Consider the following 26,401-nt stretch of genomic DNA (forward strand, 5'->3'; position numbering starts at 1 on the left):
AACTCCATCACACTAGGCCCTGAGAAAAGGCCTGACCTTGTCCCTGAATACATTTTTCTACCTTGTTTAGCTTTCCTGAGCAATCTTTGCTGAGAATTTTTCTGTATTTCAAGTGCAGATAATGCTTTATCTCTTGTGACGCTAAACTGAGGCTTACCTTGGCACATAGTAGGCATTCAAATATTTGTCAAATATTATTTATCCTTTAGGACTTCAAGAAGACTGAGATAAAGTTCCAGTGTTACAGCTTTGCACATCAAGACAACATCATACCCAAAGTAGAGCTAACAAACGAAATCTCGAAAATTTACACAATGGGCAAAGAAGTAGGTTGCCTCACTGAACTATGGTCCAAAGTCAATGTGATTTTCTTAATCAAAATGAAAAATCTCACAGGTAAAATTCATAGGATCATTGAGATGTCCTCCACCTGTTATTAAGATGAGGTAGGCCCAGACACTTGACCATTTTTTGGCACCAGTGGAGAATGCAAACTGGATATCATGAATTTGCCCAAATTGGTTAATCTGAAAGCAGTGGGAGAGCCTTATCTTGCATCCGTTCCTCATTAAGAAAAATTAAACAAAATACTCTTTCTTGGCCCCTCCCAATTCCAAGTGAATGAGGGACAGAACAAGACAGTAAAAACATCATCTAAAAGTATAGCACATATATAGCATTAGGCATTAGCATACATTTTCTTTGTTTTAACCCCTACATTATTACCACTAATATTTGTGTTTGTAGACTTCCCTAGAAAATAGTGTTGTTTCATTGTTTTATTTATATAGCTTTGTGTGCTATCACTCTTCTTGAATTTAGTTATTTGTTTGAAACCGAAGAGCCCCCTTAACTGAAAGCAATTGCCAATATACAGCCAGTTCTCCTGCTTCCATTGCTCCATGGGCACATGAAGCTGGGCCTTGGAATTAACTTTTACAACACATTCCTTTTCCTTCTGGATGCCACAATCCTTCTGAACATATTCAGAATATAAAGATTCTAATCATCAGCACTGTTTCCTGTTCAGGGATTTAAAACACCTACAAGCTGAAGCTGTATCCACAGAGAATGTTCCCCATTCTACTTCCATTTCTCAAAGTTTATTCTTCCTTAAAAGAGAGAACCAATTTGCCTCAATATATCACCACGTGGCCACATAAACCCCAAACTGTCCGATCAACATAACCTCTCAAGCAAACAAACTAGGAATGGGACTCATGAAAGAAATATGGTTGGCATTTACATATATCACCACACTTCTCAGAAGCTGTTCACTAAATCTATTCACTCCGCAGCATTCTTAGACGCTAAAATTTTTGTATTGAGATGCACAGTATGACAATCAAATAACAGGTCAACACAGTAAGCTTTTACAACGCAACAGCTTTTCAGCAAGACACGTTTCTCTCTGTACAGGGACTTGCCACAGTACAGGAACAAGTGGGATGGAATGATCTCGTATTTCAGATCAGAGAGCAAAAGTGTGCAATACATGTCAGACTCCCCTCACATAATACTTCTATCAAATAAAACCATCTGGATGGCATAATATATATCAGTGCTGTGCAACAGAATATAATGGGAGCCACAAATGTAAGTCATGTATGTAATGTTACATTTTCTGGTAGCCACATTAAAAATTAAAAAAAAGAAACAGGTGAAGTAAATTTAATAATAGATTTGATTTAACCCAGCATCTTTCAGCTACAATAATTTCAACATATAATCAATATTTTAAAATTTGTTAGTAAGTTATTTTGCATTCTTTTTATTCATATTGAGTCTTTAAAATCTATTGTGTATTTTATACTCATAGAGCATCTCAACTTGGACTAGCCATATTCCAAATGCAAAATAGCTGCACATGGCTACCATATTGGACAGCCAAATTTATGTTTGGGAACAACATCACGTGCTACTTGCCTGGAATGATCCCCATTACCACTTAATCCTCCACTTAGCTAGCCTTATTCACATTCAGAGCTCAGAATTATTTATTCAACACATATTTATTAAGTAGACACAACATTCTAGGCAGTGTTCTAGGGTCAAAGGATAAAGAATGGACAAGGCAAAGTCTCTCTTTCAAAGCATGGAGGTACAAACATTTACCCAGAGAGGCCTGGCCTGATTCCTTAACAGGACTTGTTCCTCTGTCATATGATTTTATTGGGCACACTCTTCCTTCCCAGAATGTTTCCCAATTTAAATCATTTGCCAAATATCTACCTTAATAGACTGTAAAGATCCATGAGAGCAATCATAACACCTCCTTCACTGCTACATCCTGAAGCTGACCCAGCACACTCTGTACCTCGCACAGAGTAGATGTGCAAAAACGTTTGTTGAACATAAAGCAGAGAGGAGGGAGGAAGGGAGGGAGGGAGGAAGGAAGGAAGGGGAAGGGGGAAAGAAGGAAGGAAAGAAAGGAGGGGGTGAGAGAGAGAGAGACAGAGAGAAATACACTGGTAGAAGGTGAGGCAACTCTATCAATGATGCTCATTAGCTAAATGGCATAGCTAGCTGCCATAATTCACCATTCTCTACCTTATTTATATTCAGCCCTTTCGGAACTTTCCAAGCTCCACAGAACCGGTACTTTATACCTTGCATTTCATCTGCAATTTTCCTGGATTTACTTCAACAATGCTTCAATTCTGGTTGTGTCCTAAAGATACGCATGAAGGGGCTATATATTTGATAGCTACTCCAGTAAATTTTAAAAACTTTTTTATTCTAGTTTATATTGTATCATATGCATTCGAAAGAAGCTGGTTCACTTGCATCACTGTCATCTTGCCAAGGATCAACAGAATGGATATAAGCTGCTCACACCTAGCTCTAATTACAGAGATATGCTGGCATTTCCTTCCAGTGGCCTATTCACTCCTTACTTAGTCAATCTCCGGAATTTCTTTTTTAGGCCAGCGATTTTCTCATTATTGTTTTTTTTAGTTTTTGCTAGAACATATCATATATGCATATTAGGCACTTTCAAATTTATGTTTCAGTCAAAAACTTCAAAATGTTTTATGACATATATTGGTTTTTTTCCATCTCTGTCCTCTAAATCTATATTTTACTCATTTATGTCAGCAATCTACAGATTCAGCTAAGTTGGTCGATGCTGAAACTCTTTACAGCCCTCCATCCCCAACGTTTCTCTAGGAAGGTCAGGGGTTTTCAAAGTGTGGTCCAGGTACCAGCAGCACAGACATCACCTGGGAACTTGTTAGAAATACATATCTTCAGGCATCTCCCAGACATACCAAATCAGAGAATCTGGGGATGGGGCCCAGCAATCTGTTGTTTTATGGAGCCCTGCAGGGGCGTCTGGTGTACAATCTGATGCAGAGTTTAAAAAGCACCTCTCTCAGCCAACCTCTTGCCCTATGCTAGGGTGCAACATTATCAGAAACAGAAGTGAATTAGCCCACTGGGCTTTCAGTTTTGGAAATGAAATAGGGTGTCATGATAGAGAAACACATTTAGAGAGCATATTTAAATCTCGGAATAAAAAAAATAAAACTATAAACTAAAATGAAATTTACAAAGAATGGCATAAGCATAAAAAAAAAAAAAGACCCAAACTCTTATATTGAAAATCCATCAAATTTCATTGTAAAGGGGAAAAGAAGTCACTGGGGCTATTTTAAAATCTACAACATTTCTGAAGTCAGATTCCAAGTTGTCTTTCAGTTTTTGTTTATAGTATTTTTAGATCTCCCTCTGCATGCTATGTTCTCTTTTAGACATACTGCCAACTTTTTGTATCTGTCATCTGGTTTTGAAAATGAGGTTTCTCATCATTTTTTTAAGCATTTTACCATTTCAATTGTCACACTAATGCTTGGTACATCTGGAAGTTCCTATGATAGGATGGATTTAGAATCTACATTTAAAAGCGTGTCAAATAATTACCAATATTTAATTTCATGTTCCTTCAGAAAAAAAAATCCATTAGAAGTTCTACAGCTCTTCTTCCGTGCCATCTCCTAAATTAAACTTCATATTAAAAAGACTAGATTCTAGGATTTCTCAGGCTTCACATTTTCAAATTTAAATTCAAAAAAGCAGAAAGAACTGATATGGAATGAGGTGATTTATCCCAGGGGTTTGTTCTTTTTAACTATAAGATAAACTGAGAATCACAAGGGGGAGAGGGGGGAAGAATCACATGAGTCAGGCTGGCATCCTCATGTTATTTTTGTATGTGATTACATATTGCTTTGGGGTATCTATTTCAAGCACTAGTCATTTATTTTTTCCTCCAATACAAATGTATTCTTGGTGACTAGGATATCGTTCTAATTATTTTTAATAAAAATCATCTGGCATCCTTTAACTTTATAGTGTTTCTCCAAAAGGTTCAAAATATTAAACAAAAGTATCCTTCCATCCCCAAACCACAATATGACTTCAGAAAGTTAATTAATGTCACGTCTGGAAGGATTAGGCTGTGAAAGCTGTTTGGGATGGTAGCAAAGAGCATAAACTTGGGAGTCAAATTGCAGAGGTACGGATTCAGCTCTATCACATACTCGCTAGATGACCTTGAGCAATTCCTTAAACTTCGTGTTTAAAATTTATCATCTATAGCAAGTGTGTGGAAATGTATCTAGGTCTGGAATTGTGGTTAGCAAGGATCAAATAAATCAGTCCATGTAAAGGGTCTATCATGACGCCTGACACATAGTTTCAAATACTTACGGATATGATTTTAATAATTGGTTCATCTCTGAAATGATGCCTTGATAAGAAGTTCTTTCAGTTAGGGACAAGTATGTTCATACTTGCTGCCCTGGTATTAGCTGATTTTCCATAAACGCGTCAAAACGAATGATGGATAGGTGGCTGGACAAATTAGTGGGTGGGTCCAAGAAGATTAGAGTAGGGAGCTTTCTTGGGAAGTCCAGGATAAGAAGTACCAGCAATCATCTATTCTTATTTACAGGTAACCCCACCTACACCTCTCTTCCATACCCACATCTCCAACACAAAACCTTTCTCCATCATACACATATGGTAAGCATTCAGGTCCCCTCAGCTCAGGAATCTGTGGGTAACATGCAGTTCTCTCCTGACTATTTTCTCCACCTAAAAGACAAAGGGTGCCTTGTTACACCACATGGAATGCTTGCTTTTGTTTGTTTGAAAACACCCCAGAGTTTTAGGCCATGATATGAATCAGTTTAAGTTAGTCATTATACCTTTTATTTTTCTTCTGAAGCCTACAGATATTTAGATATATGTATTTAATATCATAATATGAAAACAATAAAATATAATAATACACTATAAAGAAATACATAAAGGAATACAGACAACACACAACTGACAATGGTTCAACTTAGATTTTTTGGCTTTACAATAGTGCAAAAAGTAATAAATATTTGGTAAAAACTGTACTTTGAATTTTGAGTTTTTCCTGGGCAGTGATACGCAGTATGATACTCTCCTGATGTTGGACAGTGGCCGCAAGCAGCAGCTTCCAGTCAGCCATGCAATCCCCAGGATAAACAACCTATATAGACTTACAACCATTCACATTTTACTTTCAGTAGAGTATTCAACAAAATACATGAGATATTCAACACTTAGTTATAAAATAGGTTTTGTGCTGGATGACTCTGCCCAACTATAGGGTAATGTAGGTGTTCTGAGTATGTTTAAGTGGACTAAGCTAAAGTATGATGTTCGGTAGGTTAAGGGTATTAAATGCATTTATATGTTATATATAATATATAAAAGTATAAATATATATTCCTTCATATATTATATATTTATAGACATACATATAAAGTCTATAAAAGCAGTGAACGTTCATTGTAGAAAATACTGTGCATGGATATATAGATATTCCCAGCCATTACATACAAAGTGATATGCCATGCAAAATTTTGGTAACCCACTGCATATTTATTTATTGCAGTTTATAGAGGCAACAATAATAACAATCCTTTCTTTCTCTTGAGTCCTAAACTAATTAACCAGCAGTTAAAAGCTACAGAGTATTAAATGGGAAAGCCTATGTCCCTACTCCCTTCTAGACACAGAAAAGAAGAAATTTCCATATCCCAGATGGGAAAGGGATCTAGATCCAGGAACCAGTTCCGCCCCTTCCCAATCCCTTGGTGACTTGTCCTTAGGGGAGGAAGACTAACTCATCTAATTGGTGAAAATGGGAAAAGGAAGTGAACAAGAGGATGGGAAAAGGAAGTGAACAAGAGGAGCTCTCTCTCCAGTCATCCCAGAGGAGGCCTGGCATTGTTTGGGTCTACCTGTGACAGAGTGCCTGGGTTTCACTGGGGGAGGGGAAGTTCAAGGGGTGACAAAGAGTATTATGGAGGTGATATTTTGAGTTCCATTATCTGGCTCTTTCACTGCTGGTTTCCACTTCAGTTTGAGAGAATAGAATGGGGTTATTCTTTGGTCCTTTATATGCCCTCTGTGAGATCCAAATTACTATTCTACGATATGCCTGTCTCTTAATATGTTGAGAATGTTTTCCCGTTATTAAGTATTCTTTCTTCTATAACATCATCTTTAATTTCTGTTGAGCATTTTTACTGTATGATGCTTTATACCTTATTGGGCCAGTGTCTTATTATTAGATAATTGGGATTTTTAAAAAAAAAATTAAGTTGCTGTAATTAAGTTTATAAATAATACAAACATACAGTATTCTTTCTATACAATTCTGTTCATTTACTGAGGATGAATTGTTAAAAGAGCACTGGCTAGGTCAACAAATGTGAACATCTGAAATATTTTTTTAAAGTACAGTGCAAAGTTGTCATCTAGAAAGTCTGGGTCATTTTATGCTTCCCTTACAAGTAAATGAGAGTACCTATTTCCTTGAACACTCACTAGAATTAAGGAATGGAATTAAAACAATATGTCACATTTACTTCTCGAGATTGTATATGCTTTAGATAGTGGGAAAAAGCCAGGGTGCACCCTTTGTTTGGAAGGCACTGTTTGACTACAGTTTGCCCAAGTGTGAAATGCCATATTTCCTTAAATCAAGTTACCTAATCTCTTGACATTAACAAATATTAGCATTTTAAAACCTGTTTTGAAATTAAGACAAAAGCAAACATCATTGCTAATGTACATCTGAGGGAGGAAGGAGAAAGAAACCATGGAAACCAGCAGAGGAATTAAAATGGCAAGGAAGAATTAGACACCAGAATAGAGCCAGCAATAGGCCAGATGAGGATTTTAATTGGAACCAATTTGACAAGAATTATAAGGTGTTCCTTCCTATTTTTCTTTTTTTTCCCCCCTTTTTTCCTTTTGGTCATGCTTTTAGGAACCCTTGATAAATCTTACCTCCACTGTACTTTGGCTTCTCATAAAACTCCTTAAAAATACCACAGGCAGTTACTACATACAAATACAGCTCAATTTTTAGGCCACAGGATGGCACTCTGGGTGCATACAAATGATGAAGTGCCACTCTCCCCCTGGAAAAGAGGTACTCTGCCCCTTGAGAGGTTCTGATAGACACTACTCCTTAGCCCCAACTCAAAGTCCAGCACCCATCCATGGGAGGAGTTTCTAGTGACTAAGATTTCTCAACTCCGAAAGCCCAGGGTTTCTCTTGGGTGTTTGTCTCCACATGTCAAACACTGGCATGGGGCTTCCTAGAATACCTAACCTCTTAGACTTCTCACTTCCTTGAAGGTTATGCCTATGGAGGATGAGAATTTTCTTAAAGGAAAGCAGATATATCCCTGACATGAACACATCAGGAATGTAACCACTTAACTGCTTATGGATCACATAGTAAAAATGCATTTCCATATGGTTGATAGTTCCAAGCACCAAAAATAGCAGTGTTGTTTTTCTTTAAATATAATTAATGTTCTGTTGTGTGGGAGTGAGGTTAACATGTGATAAATGCAGTTGTAGGTAAATCATACAGAAAATTTTTTTCCCATATTTGGACTAGTGAAGTTGTCCTTATTATTATAGGTATCATCATGATTATTGTTTATCATTAAAATGTGATGTAAAAAGAAAAGCATCCTTAAGCTTTAAATGTTAAAACTTCTGATATAATCATCAGAACATTAAAAGACATAAAAGATGACATAAGTCCTTGGCAGACAAAATGCACTTAACTAAATCTTTAGTAAACTATAAATAATAGTAAAAAGATTTAGATTAAAATCACAATAATGATTTCCACTGATGAAAAGAAAGAGGAAGGAATTGCCAGGCAAGTCATAGGGGTCGGGGAGTGGATGATAAGGAGACAGTGTAGGTGCAAAGTGAATTCCTGTCAAGGAATTACCAGAAAATAATTCAATACATAAAATAGGACAAAATGATAGGAAGCCTTGAATGCCAAGTTAAGGTTTTTTTAAGACATGCCTCAGACACAGAGTGAAGGTCTTGGGTAGGGATGCTGTGTGACGGAGACACTGTTTTAAGATCAATCAGGTATCAGTGTGGAAAAAATTGCGTTAGGAAAAAAGAGGTAAAGACGGAGAGCCTGAAGGCATGGAAGTGTGTTAGAAGGATCCTGCAGGTGACTAATGTAACAAGGGCTCAGGCCACAGTGGGGGCAGAGGAAATGGAGAAAAATCTGTAGGTTAGAGAGATACTGGGAGAAATATGGACTGTCCAGGCTAGGTGACTAAGTGACATGGGCAATGCAGCCTTCAAAATCACAACTTCAGATAGGCCAGCATCTTGAATGAACACAACCTCCAATCCTCTCAGCTCAGTACAATAATTCTGTGAGCTGATCCCCAAGGACCAATTTTTCTTCTTCTGTAGTCGCCTCCAGGCTTCATTCTTTTTCCTATTCCACCAGAATAAAATCCTCAGTTCCCTTGCCCTTCAATTTATTTGGCAAAACCCTAGATAAGCCACGACCAGCCATCAGGTGTTTCCCACCCCTACTGCATCCATGCACATTAACAATGATGGGTCTTACCCAATAAGACAGAAGGATGTAGGTATAAATCCACGAGACATGGCTTTAAAGTATCCAGAGATGTTACTACATTTTTACATGTTCTCCTTACTTTCATCTGCTTATCTGGCCTCATACCCTTTAAGAATCTCTAGAAACTGTGAGATGGGAACTTCATCTCAAATCTAGATACTAACTGGGTCTGTACCCATTTTTACCTGCTCTTTTTTTACAATGAGAAGAATATTCTTCCTTCCATTAAGTGACAAAACTTTTTACATGTGCACAGGATCTGAGCCCTGTTACTCTTGAAAGATTTCTCTTCTGCACTTCTGGTCTCCCATTTTATAATGGATAGTTCTCACTCACACATGAACATCATCTAGAAGATCATTCACTTAATTATCAAAGGTTGGTGAGTATCTACTATGTAGCAGGTGTTCTACAAGTCAGAGATAGATCAATTAAAAGGAAAAAACAAACAGAAAAAAAAAATCCCATGGAGTTCTAGTCTCTGCTAGTGCTAATTCAAGTCTCATCTCAAAACAAAACAAAAAATAAATATAAAACAATCCAATTCCACTACCACACAGTCCTCTTCAGCTACCAACCAGCACTCTGTTCCACTTCCAGAAAAACTCCTTCAGAGTTGTGGTGTACATATAATGCCCCACTTTGTCACATTGCAATCATTTTCAAACCCCCCAATCTTGCTCCTATTTCCATCACTCCACTAAAACTCTCCCAGCTCAGGTCTCAAAAGATATCCATGTTGCCAAATCCAACCACTGCTCTTCAGTCCCCATCTCATTTGACCCCTTGGCAACATTTACCTGTGTCATCAGTCCTTTTTCCTTGAAGCACACTTCCTTTGGCTTCTGTTATCATACTCTTGCTGTGCTTCTTCCAGTCCCTTTATTATGTCATTGTATGTCATTCTCTCTGTGTCAGTGCTCATCCTTTCTCTTAGTCTGCCTATATGCTTCCTACTTTTCAGGACTGAGCTTACATATACTTGTTTTAATGTGAACTTGTTTTAATGTGAACTCCAATTTTTATTCCATGATACCCTATTTGCATCCAGAATCTTTGTCACAAATTTGTATAAGTATGTGCAAATTTGTTTAATGTTTATAAGGAATAAGACTCTTGAATTTTTTTTTACCATTATATACCAACCTTATATTACTAATCTGTCTAGTAATGGCACCGTATATAATTACATACCTAGTGCCAAATATATAGTAAGCAGTAGCTAAATAAATGAATTAGGTATTTTGTTCCTTTTTTATTGGACCATGTTTGAGATTGAATGAGACAGAGTCAAAAGTAACTCCTTGTCTTTTTGAGTAAGTGGATAATAAGAAAAATTTCAATAAGGTTCATAGTGCAGGAAAACTTGGAAGAGGACTTGCTCTAGGAGGAAATACTGTGAGCCATTTGGGGGACATATTTAATTTCAGCTAGCACTGAAACATCTAAAGAAAGATATAGCACACTGATGGAGACATGTAGCTTCTTCTTAATGTCCACTCTACCCCTTTTCCACTGTGTAGAAACCTGGGTTCCTGATTACACCAACCCAATGGCATAATAAAGGAACTGGAAGAATCCCAGCAAGAGTATGATAACAGAAGTCAAGGGAAGTGTGCTTTAAGGAAAAAGGACTGATGACACAGTTAAATGCTGCCAAGGAGTCAAATGAGATGGGGACTGAAAAGCAGTGGTTGGATTTGGCAACATAGATACCTTTTGAGACCTGAGCTGGAAGAGTTTTAGTGGAGTGATGGGAATAGAAGCAAGATTGGGGGGTTTGAAAATGATTGCAACATTCCATTGTGTAGAAGTCACAATACTTAGTGGTTTGGCCTCTCCTCAAGCAGTAAACTACTTATGTTACTCTCATTCCCCCTTGTCAGAGATTTGTTTGTGAGCCCAGGTCTAAGCTAATTGGTACAATACATTCAGTGGCAACAGGAATTGGTTCAGGAATGAACATGAGGCTCAACCCAATGCAAGAAGTCACGAAGAGAAGGTTTCTTAAGACATATGGGAAAAGTTTTCTTGTTCAAAGAGCAGTAAGAAGAGATGTACCCACTCTCCTGTTGAACGTGAAGGAGGAAGGACACAGCCTTAATTGCTACTGTTGACTATTCTATGCACAGCCAAAGGAAAGCCACACTTGGGAAAACGCTAATGTATGGATAACAAACCCAGAAGATAGTAAGAACCTGGGTTCCTGATTACATCATGAATGGGTGGGTCAATAAACCCCGAAGCTTCCTAGCTCTGCTATTTCCTGTTATGACCCAATAAACCTATTAATAAACTATATACATAATTTTTTCTCTCCTTTTGGGTGAAGACTTCTTACCTGCTACACATAAGGCAAGGGCTTTGGAAAATGAGTGGGAGTAAAACTAAGAAAATGGACAATTTCACTACAAGAGTAATGTTTAAAAAAATAGGAGAAATGAAGCAACAATGACCTAGTACTATATAGAAAGAAATGGTTAATGATTAGAAAGAATAGTATTAATAGGGACAAGTAGGGCAAAAAACAAAGGCCACCTATCAAAGTCACCTAGTTATTTATCCTGTTCTTTGGAGGAGTGATGTTGGTCATATTATTCAATCATATCGGTACAATGGTATGTAAGAGAAGCCTCAGTGCCAGAAAGTAAGAGTCTGTAAAAATGTATTTTTAGAGAGAAACCTCAATAAAATTCTAATAAGGAATATCATACGTTCGTTAATTTACCCATGAATAAATGTGATGTAACTTTACATGTAGTTCTCAACTGTTTCACCATTTATTGAGATATCCTTTATTCTAGGTACTTCCTAATCCTGGGTTTAGGCAACTTATCTGCCCTCAAATCACTCCCAGACTCCTAGTGGGGGAGACAGACTAATTAAAGGTATACAACGGTGTGGTTAATCCTGAGACAAATGTAGGTACAGGTACTAGCACTATGGCAACCATGTTATCCAGCGTTAATGGAGGTGGGCCATGTGAAGAGAACCTTGCGGAAATAATACCTGAACTGTATGTCTAAAGAAGAATAGGCAAAGGAGAAAGCAAGTTCTTGGCAGAAGGAACAAACCCAGAGAAATGAGAGATGCATGACATGGCTCTGGAGTATGAAGCATGATTCAAGTATCCTGACCTGGATTCTACCTCTCTGGTTGAAATTGGTGCTCTTACATACTGCCCCCTCAGGCTATGAGAGGCCCGTCAGCCCTGTCCAAACTGGAAAAGAAAAGTGTCTGTTAGTTATGGTGTTTTACATTATCAGTTATGGTTACATAAATGAACATGACAAGACATGTTTCAAAGATACCTTGACGATTCCAGGTCTCTTTGTTTCAATTGTGAAAGGCAACGATTCAGAGACCAGTTTCTCTGGGATTTATTTCCTCTGCTTATAGGAAAACTTATAGACTCAGGCGCATAAAGCCATTGTTCTGTTTACGAAAAATACTGCTGTCTAATTACATTTTATATACCTCAATACAATGCACAATGAGCCCCCAGAAAGGTTTCTCTCAGAATATCTAATCATAAGCAAATAGCAGTCTCTTCTTTTCTAAAACAGAAACTGAAGCAACTGAAGCAACTTTCATCTGTGATCAAGAACATCTTTTCCTCATCAATGGAGTAAGAATCCAAACACCTTGACTATGTTTCATTCTTCACAGGCTTCTGATACCTTGATTAAGACAATCTGTTAAATCCCAATTCTTACTATTTCAGTTCCTCTCTTTCTTGGGCCTAGGTGACCAGAAGGAGGGAAGGCCAGTTTGCCTGGTCATTCCATGCAACCAAGTGTCCACTTTCTTAAGGCGGCTGCTCTATGCATGTAAACACGGGCAGAACCAGGGCGCCTGGGTGGCTCCGTTGGTTAAGCGTCTGCCTTGGGCTCAGGTCAGGATCCCAGGATCTTGGGATCGAGCCCTGTGTCAGACCCCCTGCTCAGCGGGGAGCCTGCTTCTCCCTCTCCCTCTCTCCCTGCTTGTGCTCGTCTCTATCTGTCAAAATAAATAAATAAAATCTTTAAAACAAAACAAAACAAAACAAAAATGAGACAAAAAAACATAGGTAGAACCTAAGCATCCCTGGTACAGAAAAAAAATTCCCTTGCAAAACTCAGAGGCTGAATAATTCACAGTCTCCCTCCACAGCTAATTCTTGTCTTCAGGATATTCTAACTTTGGAGAAACTCTCCCTCAGGTTGAATCCAAGCTTATCTTCATAGACAATAAGTTCTTTTAGCATCAGGGAGACTAAAGGAAATACTCTATATGGTAAGATGCGAGGCATGATACCTCAGAGCTTGGCCCCAAAATATCTCTCCGACTAATACTACCATATCTAACCTCTATCGACTGTATGATCTACCATTACTTTGTAAATAACTAATAAAAAATGCTGACAATCAAACTACAGACTAGTGCTTTATCACTTATTTTTTAAACTTATTGGAAGACATCAGGCACCGTGCCTGGGTGGCACAGTCAGTTAAGCACCCAGCTCTTGGTTTTGGCTCAGATTGTGACTCAGTGTCATGAGATAGAGCTCCACATCGGTCTACAAGGTCAGCGCAGAGTCTGCTTGAGACTCTCTCCCTCTCCCTCTGTTCCTCCTGCTTATGCGTGCACACGCGTGAGCGCACGCATGCTCGCTCTGTGTCTAAAATAAATAAATATTTTTAAAAAATTTTAAAAATAAATATTTTAAATTTATTTATATTTATTATTTATAAATAAATTTAAATTTTAAAAATATTTTAAAAATAAATATTTTTTAAAAAAAGAAAGAAAAAAGAAAGAACTCCTAATACTTATTTAGACACAGATTCTTCTTGTATTATTATTATTTTGTGGCAAATATTAAAAAATTCCTAACACTGTTTCACATATGGAATCCCACTTTTCAGAATTAGTTTTTTGACTAAAAATCATAAGTATCTGTGCTTTTCCACACATGGAAATTCTCTATGCTGGAAAGCTGATGATTCAGCATGTCCTAAAACAGAGTTCCACTATAGTCTTGGTGAACTTCTCCTCAGCTGTTGACATTCATTCTCTAAGTTTTATTGTTGATGCTTTTCTTGATCTTAGGAGAAGGTTTAAATGGGAGATTATTAGACAACAACTAAGACAAATGTTCCCTTTCTAAATGTTCCCTAAATGAAATGTCAAGTTGCTGCATTTAAATGCAGATGGCAATTAAATTCAACCTATATTACTGATAATCTACATGACTTGATCTAAGTTTTTTTTTCATACTTTATGTTTTTATTTAAATTCGAGTTAGTCAATATACAGTGTAGTATTAGTTTCAAGTGTGTAAGAGTTGATTGAAGTTTTTCCCATGCGTATGCTATGACAATTCCACTACAATGGTCTTTGGCCAAGTGATTAAATGCTGCCATCAATTGTTCAGGGATGTTAAAATGTAAAAAATATAAATTTCTTAAAACTGATGAAATATGGATCTCCCAATGGCAGCCACTTATTCGTTTGTCTATTTACTTATTCAGTCATTAAAAATTATATTTATTGAGTATCTACCATGTGACAGGCACATGGATAAGTCATGAAATGATCAAGTGGATGGACTGGTTTCTCCAATCACAGACTTAGAAACTCATGGATCTAAAATTATGTGCTGTTAGAGTTTATGGCCTAAACATAAATAGGATTTTCTAGTTTCTCACAAGGTATTTGTTGATCAAGAAAACTCCTAGGAATTGCAAGAGAAATTTTGCTATTCTGCCAAGATACCATCTACCCCTAACAGAAGAAATAGTAACTAGAGAGGTTTCTGGAAATAAATAAATATATTAATCTAAGATAATGTTCACTTAGGACAGAGAAAGATCAGAACAGACCAAACTATGTGAACAAAGGCATTTCTACGTTCAGATTGAGGAAAATAGTTTACAAGTAGAGGCAGGCTGGGTGAAAGAGACATGCTAATACCAGCCAGCCGGTGATGTGGAAAGGGACTGGAGGCAGCCTAACTTCCATCTGGATGTTCCTGTAACTTCTGTTAGCTTCCCAAATTCTAGAAATTTCTTGCCTATATCTAGGATATGGACCACTCAATCCCTATGTTATGCACATTTCTGGATTTGGCACTCCTGCCTACTTCCTGCTATATTATACTATCACAACAGAAACATCAAATGGACCTCTTCAAAGGATCATCAAAGAATTCTAGAATTCTAAAATTTAATCCAAACTTCAGATTGTTTTAGAAATAGGGAAACTGGGGCCCAGAGACAGAATGCAAATTGCCTAAGAACAGTCAGCTTTTTTCCTGTCAGATATTCTTCTCTGACCATGGAGTCATTTGATTATTATAACTCCAGTGTCTTTCAGACATTGATTCAATGACACCTCTGTCTCAGACACTCATAGACAGCAACTTTTTATGGTTTATTCTAGAAATGATAGTAATTTGTGGTTTGAGTTGAACAACTTGAACACATACATATACACACTCACACGTGCAGAGACACATATATCACTTTTGAATGTCAAGAACTATCTTGGAATTAGATGAAAAATAAATGATGGTTCTCTTCCCCTTTAAGACTCTATCTATGCTCCAGAGAGAAAGGAGAGCATGCCAAAAGTGCATGTAATAATTAAGATGTGGATAAGGTGCCATGTGATACTTCCTCTGCTGAAGAAATTCAGAGATGATCTCAGGGAAGAGGAGATGCCTGAATAGAAATAATTTGGAGTTTATGGTGTAAGAGGGAGAAGGCCTGGTGGAACGAACATCTATGGATCTTGCCTACTTTGTGGTCTTTCCTCCTGCCTCTAATAACAGCAACTTCAACTTCCTGAGAGACCTCACCACTCCCTCACTCTTGTTCTGCGTGATTCACCCCACCCTTGATTCCGAGCCACACACAGGACCCACGGCTGACCCGTGAGAGCATCCCACTGACCTGACCACAGGATTAGTTTAGTAATGGATGAAGACTTTAGTCAGACTAATGAGACTTGAATCTGGGACTTTTACTAAAATAAATGTGAAAAAAAGCAGTCTCTTTTTTTTTTTTTTTTTTTCCTGGTGTTACCAATAGAATAGATTATAATTTGGAGCAGATGGCAGCCATCTTGTAACCACGAGGGAGAGCCTGAGAATGGAGCCATCACAAAGGAAAGCAGAACTGACAGAGAGTGAGATCAATACCTGATAAAAATCATTAGAGTATCTGGATACAGCTGTGTCTAAAATTGTAATAAATCTACTTTAAACTTTGAGTCAAAAGCTTTCCTTTTTTTACTAAAGCCAGATTCAATTATATTCTGTTTTCTGCATATAAAGGACTCCTAATAGTGGGTGTGTGTAGGCAATGCTTGTGAAAGGAGATTGATTTTGGGGGAGCCAGAGGGTAGTGTTACGGACTAAATTATTTCCCTCAAAATTCATATGTTGAAGTCTCAGCCCCCAGTTACTTCAGAATGTGACTATATTTGGAGATAAGGTCTTTAACATGGTGATTAAAGTTAAATGAAGTCATTGGAGTGGACCCTAATCCAACATGGCTGGTGTCTTTATAAGGAGAGGAGATGATGACACAGATATGTACACAGAGAAGAGCATAAATGACAGGGAGACAATGACATCTGTAGGCCAAGGACAGAAGCCCTCAGAAGAAACCAACCCCACTGACACCCTGATCTTGGACTTCTAGCCTCCAGAACTGTGAGGAAATATAGTTCTGTTCAGTCCCCTAGTGGGCGGTACTTTGTTAAGGCAGCTCTAGCAAGCTAATAGAGGCAGGTTCCCAGGAAGAATGAGTGTCTTGGATAAAGGATCAGGACTGTCAAAATGGGTACATGCAAAAATGGCCAAGGATAAAGGTAGAGAGGGGATAGTGTAAAGTATGTTCAAATGGATGCAAAAAATGGACACGGCATATGTCACCTTCATCACGATTTGGTTCTGTCTCATTCTTTCTTCTTTTATACGTATCTTTGTCTATGATGGCAGACAAGCCACACTGCTCAGTTTTTAGACACTGACTCAAGTCTTCAAATACTTATTTGTTTTGAAATGTATCAGGGACCCAATTCTGTTAAATATAATCAATCCTTCCTGCTAAGTTTAGGGAATAAGCTTCTTTCACTAGAGCCCGCAATTGTGATATGCAGTCTGATAGAAATCTGGCATTTTCAAGTTGGTCTCTTCAAGTAGCCTGGCTTCTAAGAATTGGGTTATTGTTGATTTTTGCTTCAAAATGGTATGTGGCTCTATTTTGTCTGTGCACAACAGAGTACTGATGAAACAAAGTATAGTCTGGCCTTTAAACAATGATGACAAAAAAGCCTCAATTGTTGAACTTTCAAAAACCCTTCCAGCCTCAAGAACATACTCTTCACTGTTGCTGTAATGAAGTCCTTTAGCTCTGGGAGTTAGAAGAAGAGTACAAGTGAAGCTAGAGGAAGAGGAAGAAGAAACTTCCGTTTGAAACAGAATTTTAAAAATTGTATTTGTTGGCCCTTAGCTTGGGTGTGAGGACTCATTATGGACTAAATTCTTCATGTTTCATCTGGATACACAAAGACAGAGCTAGAGCTGGTAACTCAAGGGAACCAGTCTCCTGTGTTATTTCCAACTCTCCACTTATTAAAGTTAGACCAATGCTATTTTCTCTGTACCGAGTTCTATCAGAGACATTTTAAAGTGCTCTTTACTTGCTTGATAGAAAGCATCTGGGCATTCTTGAGTGTTTTCATGGATTTTTACCCATGCTTATAAAAAAACCATAAGGTTCTTTTTTTTTTTTTTAAAAGCACCATTTTACTTCCTGATATAATTGTTTATTAATTTTTAGATCACTCTATAAATCACGTCCTCTGTATCAGGCTGTCAAACACACACTGGATGCTCTGCAGAGTAACCAAACAAACGACAACAACAACAAACCCGCCCCCAAAAAAACTTAGACATTATGTTTCCCTCTCGTAATCATTGATGCTAGCTTTCAATCTCGGCTGCGGTATTTTCTTCTGAGTCACTATAAAAAAACAACTCCTTCTAAATGCTTTTTATACTTAGAAGAAAAATGAAATCAAATGCATTCTTATCATAATAAGTGAATGCATTATATGTTAACAAGCATTTTCTTATTTTTATAATGGAAAGAATTGTTAAGCACTATTTCACTCTCCTTAATTGTAATAAAGCAGATTTGCTTTCAGACTGAAATACAATAAACTCTGATACATAGCAGTCAACCCAAGGTGGGGTTGAAATCCCAGTGAAAATGCTGACCCTCTTCATAAGTGCATGTAATTTTATAGATAGGCCAGGGTTTTATGGCCTCCCTAAAATATATATTTCCAACTGGTTTCCTGTTTGATAGCTTCAGACACTGAGCTATAAATGGAAAAAGAAGAATGAAGAAAGAAGAACAAGAAAAAGGAGGAGGAGGAGAAGGAAGAGGATTCTGATGACAAGGGGGGCAAGGAAGGAGGGGACATTGTTTTGCTAAAACCCATAGTTACACATACAACGATATGTCCTTCTATTTTAAAATGAAGTTTCAATAAATTTGCACGAGCAGGCAGCCAGCTGCAGTTATACTGACTTTTAGAAAAATATTTATCTAATTCCTAAACAAACAGCAAGGTCAAGCTTTTACGTTCCACCGTCTCTATCAGGCTTCCAACCCCAGAGCCAGCAACGATGTTCTCCCTCCCAGAACTCACAGAGTATTTGTTCTCGCCGCCACTGATTTGGCACTTAGCATATGCTACCAAGCTTTGTTAATTATCTTTTTTAGGTACATGTCCTGTCTGTCCAAATAGCTGACTATCCTTGACTGTAGAGGCAGGACCTTAGAACACTTCATATCTCCACCACACAGCAAAGTGTTTGCTAGAGCAGTTTCAACATGTGTTTTTGGATATGGTGGTGATGATGCAGTAAAGGGGAGGCATTATGCAATGTGCCCTGTAACATGAAGGCATCTTGAACATTCTCTGCTATAGTCTACCATCCAGCTCAGTGTGTCATAGGAATTTAGCACATGTTTGGTAAATTTTAAGCAATTTTCTTTCAGTCCACGTAAGCTGGTATTCAGCTATTGAACTAATTCATTACATTTCTGTGTATAGATGTGAGGCTCGATGTGGGCCTCGATCCCAGGACCCTGGGATCATGACCAAAGCCGAAGGCAGATGCTTAACCTACTGAGCCACCCAGGTGCCTCTGTATATATTTTATTCTTCTAGGAGGTTCTTACTCTTCAAACATTTTTCTCAGTGGCTCTCCATCCTAGGTTTTTATCAACATTTCCTACGAAGCTTTATAAAATGAAGATGCCAGGGCCCCACCCAAGATTTAAAATATCAAAATATTTGGAGATAGGATCCAAAATCTGCATTTAAAAAATATCTCTACTGATAATTCTGCTGTGCGACCAGGTTTGAAAACTATTGAGAAACCTACCCAAAGACTATTTTCTTGCCAATATAACCTTTTCCCCCTTTTCTAAACTTCTTTCAGACTTCACACATTAATTACATCATACATGAAATAACGGTACATGCAAAGAGAGCTCAAATGGTTATAATTTATATGTGAACAAAATATTTAATAAAATACTTAAATCATTAAATATGTGAATGAAATAAAAATATATTAATGAACTATTTCTGCATTCCCCACACTGTTTTACAAAAGATTTAAAGCAGCTTTCAAAACAATTTTGGAATAAAACAAATATTGAGAGAACTGAGGCTGAAGAGATACGAGGGTAGAAAATAAGCAACTACAGAAAGACATGTGGGTACTGTTTACAAACTGGAATGGAATGTCTAGTGTCTTGTTAAAGGCATAAGGCAGTCCATGAATTGGGTTAAGTCTGTGTTTCCTAGCAGCCAAAGCAAAGAGAGAAACAAGGAGCTGTAAGGTCTCCATGAAATTAAAGCAGTTCACTTTTCCAGACACTGATGGACCCTTTTTTAAAAAAAGAACTTGTAGCTCTGTTAGGCAACATCTCCCATGCAGTCATTACTACAGACAATAGTGTATTTCTCCCATAATTTCTTAAGGTTTCCATCAGTGTATTCTGCTGGCATGATGACAACACATTTTGCAAAAGTGATTCGACAAGGAACCTAAGCTATTCAATTACTCGGGAAGCAAATTTTAGAGAACGACTGCCTTTCAGTTAATCTTCTATAATATTATTTCTTAGGCTGTATTTTTGAAAATGATTTGTCAAAGTTTAAGACAGTCCTCAAACATGGAGTCTGTTGTGTCAATATTCTCTATGGCTAATGAAAGGCATTTACTTGACCACCATCCATGTAGAGGGATAGTTCTGGTCTTTTTATTAAAAATAAAATCCAAATTCATACACATCCTAGAGATGCTGAAACCCTATCTCTCTAGTGGCAATTGGAAAAGAAAGTTCCCTTTGAGTGGGTCAAATTTTTCCTCAGAAAACAGTTCTTAGCTTTAACATTGGAACAGTGCTTATTGTATAACCTAAAATTCCCTAGAGTTAAGCTATGCACTGAATTTTTCCTTAAATATGAAATCTCAATAAATATTCTACTATGTTTACTCTCCTTCCTGGCTTTTCAGATAGAAATCTAGAGGTGATGGTCACCTTCAACTGACCTACAATATCTGGTCATGTTGTATATGTCTGTCTTCAGTGAGTACATTTAAGCTGAGAGATTAAACCAAAAGTACCGGATTTGGACACAGAAAAGAGAGAAGCTGCAGAGCTGAAGATTCCTGGAGAACTGAATTTCTGCCGCCCACCATTCACTGGTAGCATGGCCTTGAGCAAATCCATTCTTCACATGCAAAATTAGTGTTTTACTCTTTTTCACCATTTTTCTTAGCATGGTCGCTCAACATTTTTTGTAATGTATAAAGTGCTTGCTAAGTGCAGGTATTTATTTTTCTTTAGATTCCTTAAAAAGAACACTAGCACAGAGAATGAAGGGGAAAGCTTGATGGCTTATGAATCAATGGACAGCAGCCACAGCAGCGCGCGCGCGCACACACACACACACACACACACACACACACACACACACACACAAGATCTGATTTCCTCCCCTCTCCTCCCTGCTGCACATGAGTGGCTCCATTTTCATAGCCCTCATCTTACTGGTTCAGTCCTAGGCATAAAGTACAAAATACATCACTAACTCCAAAACATTCTTTTCATGGCTTTTCTTTTTTTTCATTTGCTGTATCTGGCCATTTATTGTCCCAGGGAGGCAGAAGTCATGCCCATCTGGATTGTGGCTGCCTCCCCAAACCCTTGTAAAGTATGCAACACACGGTAGGCATTCAGTAAAGAGCTGTAACAGAGTTTCTCGTTCATTTGTTCATATAACACTAGTATCATTATCCCCATTTTTTCAGGTGAAGAAATTGAGGCTCCAAGAGAAGGTACAGTTTGAACAAGGGAATGAGGCTAATGGGGCAGAGGTCAGATTTGAACACAGTTCTACAGAGCTCTCAGGACCCTATTATGTCTTACTCGCCCTATATATGATGCAAAGTCTCCAAGAACCCAGGTGTCCCTCAGGTAGCTGGGGCTCCATGTGTCACACATCGATTCCTATTTGTGATGCGATAATGTCACTGGATTTATATGTGTGAGCTCTAAGTAAGATGACCTATGTCCCAGGTTTGGCTTATAAAATGCACAGTCTTCAGAAGAAAACAATTTATACTGCTTACCGCATTCTTGTGCATATTGGCTGAAATGTCCACAAATTTGGTTCTTAGCTTCCTTGTTACTAAAAGAAAGAAACTAACACGATCGACTGTAAGAATTGTAGTGTCTATGAGCTACGAAAAGAAACAAAAAACGGAGAGAAAAAAAACCCTGGATTTTTGCAAGAAGCATTCATGTTTCTCGTAGTGAGACCTGAGAGTCTTTTCTTTTCTCCGTAGCTTTACTAAAGAGATATCATTCAGGGCCTCTTTCACAGCACTGATTTTTGGGGAAACAAACGTTGGAGTCGGTACCAGAGTAGTTCGAAGACATCAGCAAACTTGTCTCTGACCCAAACCCTTGCATTTCAGAGGTCTGGCCTGACTTAGAGGTACGGTTTTCCTCGCATACGCTCAAATCATATCTCCTTTGTGTGGAAAAATAAGATTTCATGCACAATCAAGTTTATCTACCTCAAATCAATAAAAGCATTAAAACAGATATAAAAGAAATACAGTTAACCAATTTAAATATTATTGAAAGTCTTGTAGAACTACAGATATGCTGAATGTGAAATTTCCTAGTTGAAAGATGTGTTGAAAGCGTTTCAGGCAACACTAGAATGCTTTCAAATGATGCGCAGCCACTTATGAAAACTATTCAGGTGCTTTCCCTAATCTGAAAGGGAGTGCTTTTTCATAGCATTAGTTTTATAATGAGTCTTTTCAGGCAAATTTCAAAGGGTGCATGGTTCACATACTTTAAACTAAATTCACTCATAATTTAGCATTCGACAAAAGCTAATGCTTAATTGTCTCTAAAGAGGCTATAGAAGGAAAACATTTTCCTTATTCACAAACATAGAGCTAAACAGTGGGGCTCCCTCCCATGACCACCCTCCCTAATTTTCATAGGAACAATGGCTCTGTCAAGAGCTGGCCATGAGGAGACCAGGAACACAGATGCCAGGGTGACTCAGGAGGCTGAGACTCACTGGATTTGCACCATATTGCCTGCTCACGCTGGTCTCAACACCTCGGGGATAAAGACTTTGGCGGGCACAGAGGAGGGGATCAAGATCTGTAATTTATGTAACGTGGGATATCTAACAGTTTACTATTGGCTGACACCTCCAGACAAGTCATTTCCATTTGCTGAGCTCCACCCAGCTTCCTCAGTGGCAAAATGAGGAGGCTGCGCTTGACAGATGGTCTTAATTATCACAGCGGTTAATAGCACAGCCAGACACAAAAGCCAGAGGTTTAGCTTCATAGTTCTTGCTCTGCCACTTCCTAAGTGACTTTGGACAAGTAAATACAACTCTCTGTGCCTCAACTGCCTCATCCTCCAGCAGGATAAGAGTACAATCCTCTAAGACTACAGTGAGTATTAAAATGAGTTCACGTATGTAAAGAACTCAGAATATGGGGTTTGCATACGGAAGTACCGCATGCATCTTCACTAGTATTCTTATTATTACATCGCTCCCATTTTTATATTCTGAGTCTCTTGGAAAAGCAACAACGTATTCTGTCACTTTTATTCATTTATTTTTCTTTTTCTCTTGTGTGTCTTGCGATTAATGGCACCCCTTGGTAAAATATTTGGTTGTTCTATTTCTCCTTTTGTACTAGAACTTTTGCCAAGTTAACACACAAATGCCTTTTGTGGTATGGGGCACGAGGGAGAGGGAATTCTTTGAAATGAGTGCACCAAGGAAGATGGCAGCTCCCTTGGAAGATGGCATGTCAAAATATAATGATTCGACAAAGCCTTTTTCGGGGAAAAAAACCCCCACAAACTCTTGAACCTGTCTAATCCCGAGAAAACTAGAAATAAGCAAACAGGAAAAAAAAAAGTATAAGACAGGAAAAAAAAAAAAAACCTCGCTCTTGTAAACCTTTAAAATCTCAAGTAATTTTCATAATTGTGACACCTGGTACAATTTGATAGTATCTTATATTGATTCTCAGGTTTTAAGACAATAATCATTACATTATTATCTGCAGCCTAAGCAGTGTAGCATAACCTCCTAATTAGGATAAAAAACAGAGCCAGGAGCGGCCCCAGCAAGTCACAACAAGTCAATATTTTTAATAAGGATTAATTAAAAAAAAACTCTACAAGGTTGTATTAGAGGCAGTTCTGGCATGTCTATTGATTAACAGTTGGCATTACATCTCATAAAGGGCTCATTATGTAAAGCATCAATCTAAGTGTGATGTTCCCTCCCCCACCCCTTAAATACTATTGATTTGTTTTGATGTGTTTTTTAAAGCACAGTTTGGGAACTGAGAAGATTGAGAATGGGGTCCTGCAATCACATTGTCCGTCACATCGCCAGGCACCCAACAGAAATGGCAAAGAGAGCTAATGTCTTCTGTTTCTCCCCCATAGTCGGCTTTTCCTGACTTCTCAGGCTGGCAAAGGAAATCTGCTTAACGACACCATCAACCAAAGGGGTCCAGATTCGAAATGGGCACCCACCATCGACTCCCGTGAAGGGTGTCAGCTCAAGCTGGCATTCTCCTGAAAGAGCACGGATTTTTTTTCTCCCCCAGAATAATTTTATGAGTGTTCATTCTTCAGTCCCCACTATTTCCTTTATATATTTATTTATATGCAAATAAACAATGATGCCATTTGGAAACTACCTCCAGTGCCCTTCTAAAGACTGCAGCACTAGGAATCTGCAGGAAGACAGTGGGCCACAGGTGCCTGCAACTCATGAATATGCAGCTCTGACATTTGAAACTCTTCAGCAGAGTTCTCAACTCCTTTCTTCATTGACACCAATTCACTTCCAATCACAAGGGTTTTCAAGTAAACAGTGTTGGTTGGAGGCTGCTGCAAATACTTCCTGAAGTAATCTCAGTCCATGCTTCTTAAAAAAAATTTGCAGACAGATCCCCTTAATAGTATTCTAAATGAAGAGAAACCTCAACTCTTAAAAAAAAAAAAAAAAAAAGTCCATGTGGTTGATGCTAGGTGGCAGTGCTGTGTAATTAAAACTCGAAAGGATTTCACTAGAATTTGTGAGTCAAGCCACCGACTTTTCTAAACACAATCATAAGGTATAATTATGAGTAAAATATATTAGGAACTCATAGTTCTTTCTTAGAAACTCATTAAGAAGTCATGACAGAGCCTTTGCCACTTGAAGGTCAGTATTTTTCAAAAACAACCTAAAACAAGATTAATCTAAGTGTGTATATTATGCATTTTTAAAATGACCAAATGAATACCAATAATTTACCAGAAAATGTATTATTTTCTGGTAAATTATTATATTATTTATATATATATATGTATTATATATGTAATTATATTATATATATATGTTTTGGTAAAAGTTTTAAAACAAACTCTATTTTTCTGTTATCTATGATATGCATATGTAATTTTAGGAATCTTCCACCAGTAATCTTTTAATGATGGAAAAATCTAGAATATCTGCTGTGTAGGTGTCATACCGTAGCATCACTAGGGACCCTTCATTCATTCTTTTGTTCCAAAGATCTATGAAGACCTACTATGTAAGCTAAGTATAGCAATAGGCATGATGAAGGAAACAAAGATGCATAATTCACGGTCCTTGTACTCAAGGGTATTACACTATAGAAGGAGAAAACTAAATAGCAGATGCACAAGGTTGGAAATAAGTAAGAGGCTAGCAAGAGCAGCCTGGACAAAATGACTCAATAGACCAGGGTAAGCCTTTAATGAAGATTAGAAGACTTTGAGACTTGCCTCTATTCCTTCCTCCTCCCAGTGTAATCCTTCCCCCATAAATGATCTGCAGGGGGAAATTATCCATTTACTTTTGTCTAAACTGAATCCTCTCCCACACAATGGGGGAAAGGAACACTGGATTGGCTCTAGTTTTGAATGGGAGCTTTGGAATGTTATCACCTTAGTTTTTCATTCTGACTCTACCGTTAAATAGACATGTGACATTGAGCAAATTGCTTAACCTATGTCTTAGTCCCATCATTAAGTAAAAATTATACTGGACCTGTCTCCTATAACTGTTGTGAGGGTTAATGGGTACAAGTTTTCTTTTCAGGGTGATAAGAAGTGTTCTAAAATTAGATGATGATGATCATGTGCCACCCTGCAGATAAAACCTGTACTTACCATTGGATAGTATACTCTAAACAGGTGAACTTTATGATACATAAATTTTGTATCAACAAAGCTGTTAAAAAAGAGATTAAAGATAAACCAACTATGGTATATCTACACCATAGGTAGAATACTACTAAGTAATAAAAAGGAAAGCAGCACTGATTATGAAAGAAAAAGTTAATACATATAAAATGGTTTTGCAAAACCAGTATATGCATTTAAAAAAAATATTAGTTCATCTTTTGGCCCTTCAACCACACATTATATGACTTAGAAAGTCACTTAGGACACTGGGAAAACCTCTTAATGCTTCAATTTCTTTCTTTTCAATGTGAGGCATTGGACTATATTCCCCTATGAGAGATTTCAGCTCCAAGATGACTTTATATCCCAGGAAATGGTTTCTGAATTTTCCCAACTTCTTACACCAACAATTCCCTTCTAGCAGGTACAGGTTCAGTATGGTTGCTGCCTGAAAGGTGTCTGCCACCTTCAATCGAATGAGTAAGCTCTTTTCCACCTAAAAAGCCGTCCTTACTTTCAAGCACATTTTGGAGTCTGGACTCTTCCAGGAAAAAAAAAAAAAAAAGAGAGAAAGAGAGAGAATATCATACTGTAG

This window comes from Ursus americanus, chromosome 15, assembly GCF_024610735.1.
Source record: "Ursus americanus isolate L20-20 chromosome 15, mUrsAme1.1.p, whole genome shotgun sequence".
NCBI classification, from domain to species: domain Eukaryota; kingdom Metazoa; phylum Chordata; class Mammalia; order Carnivora; family Ursidae; genus Ursus; species Ursus americanus.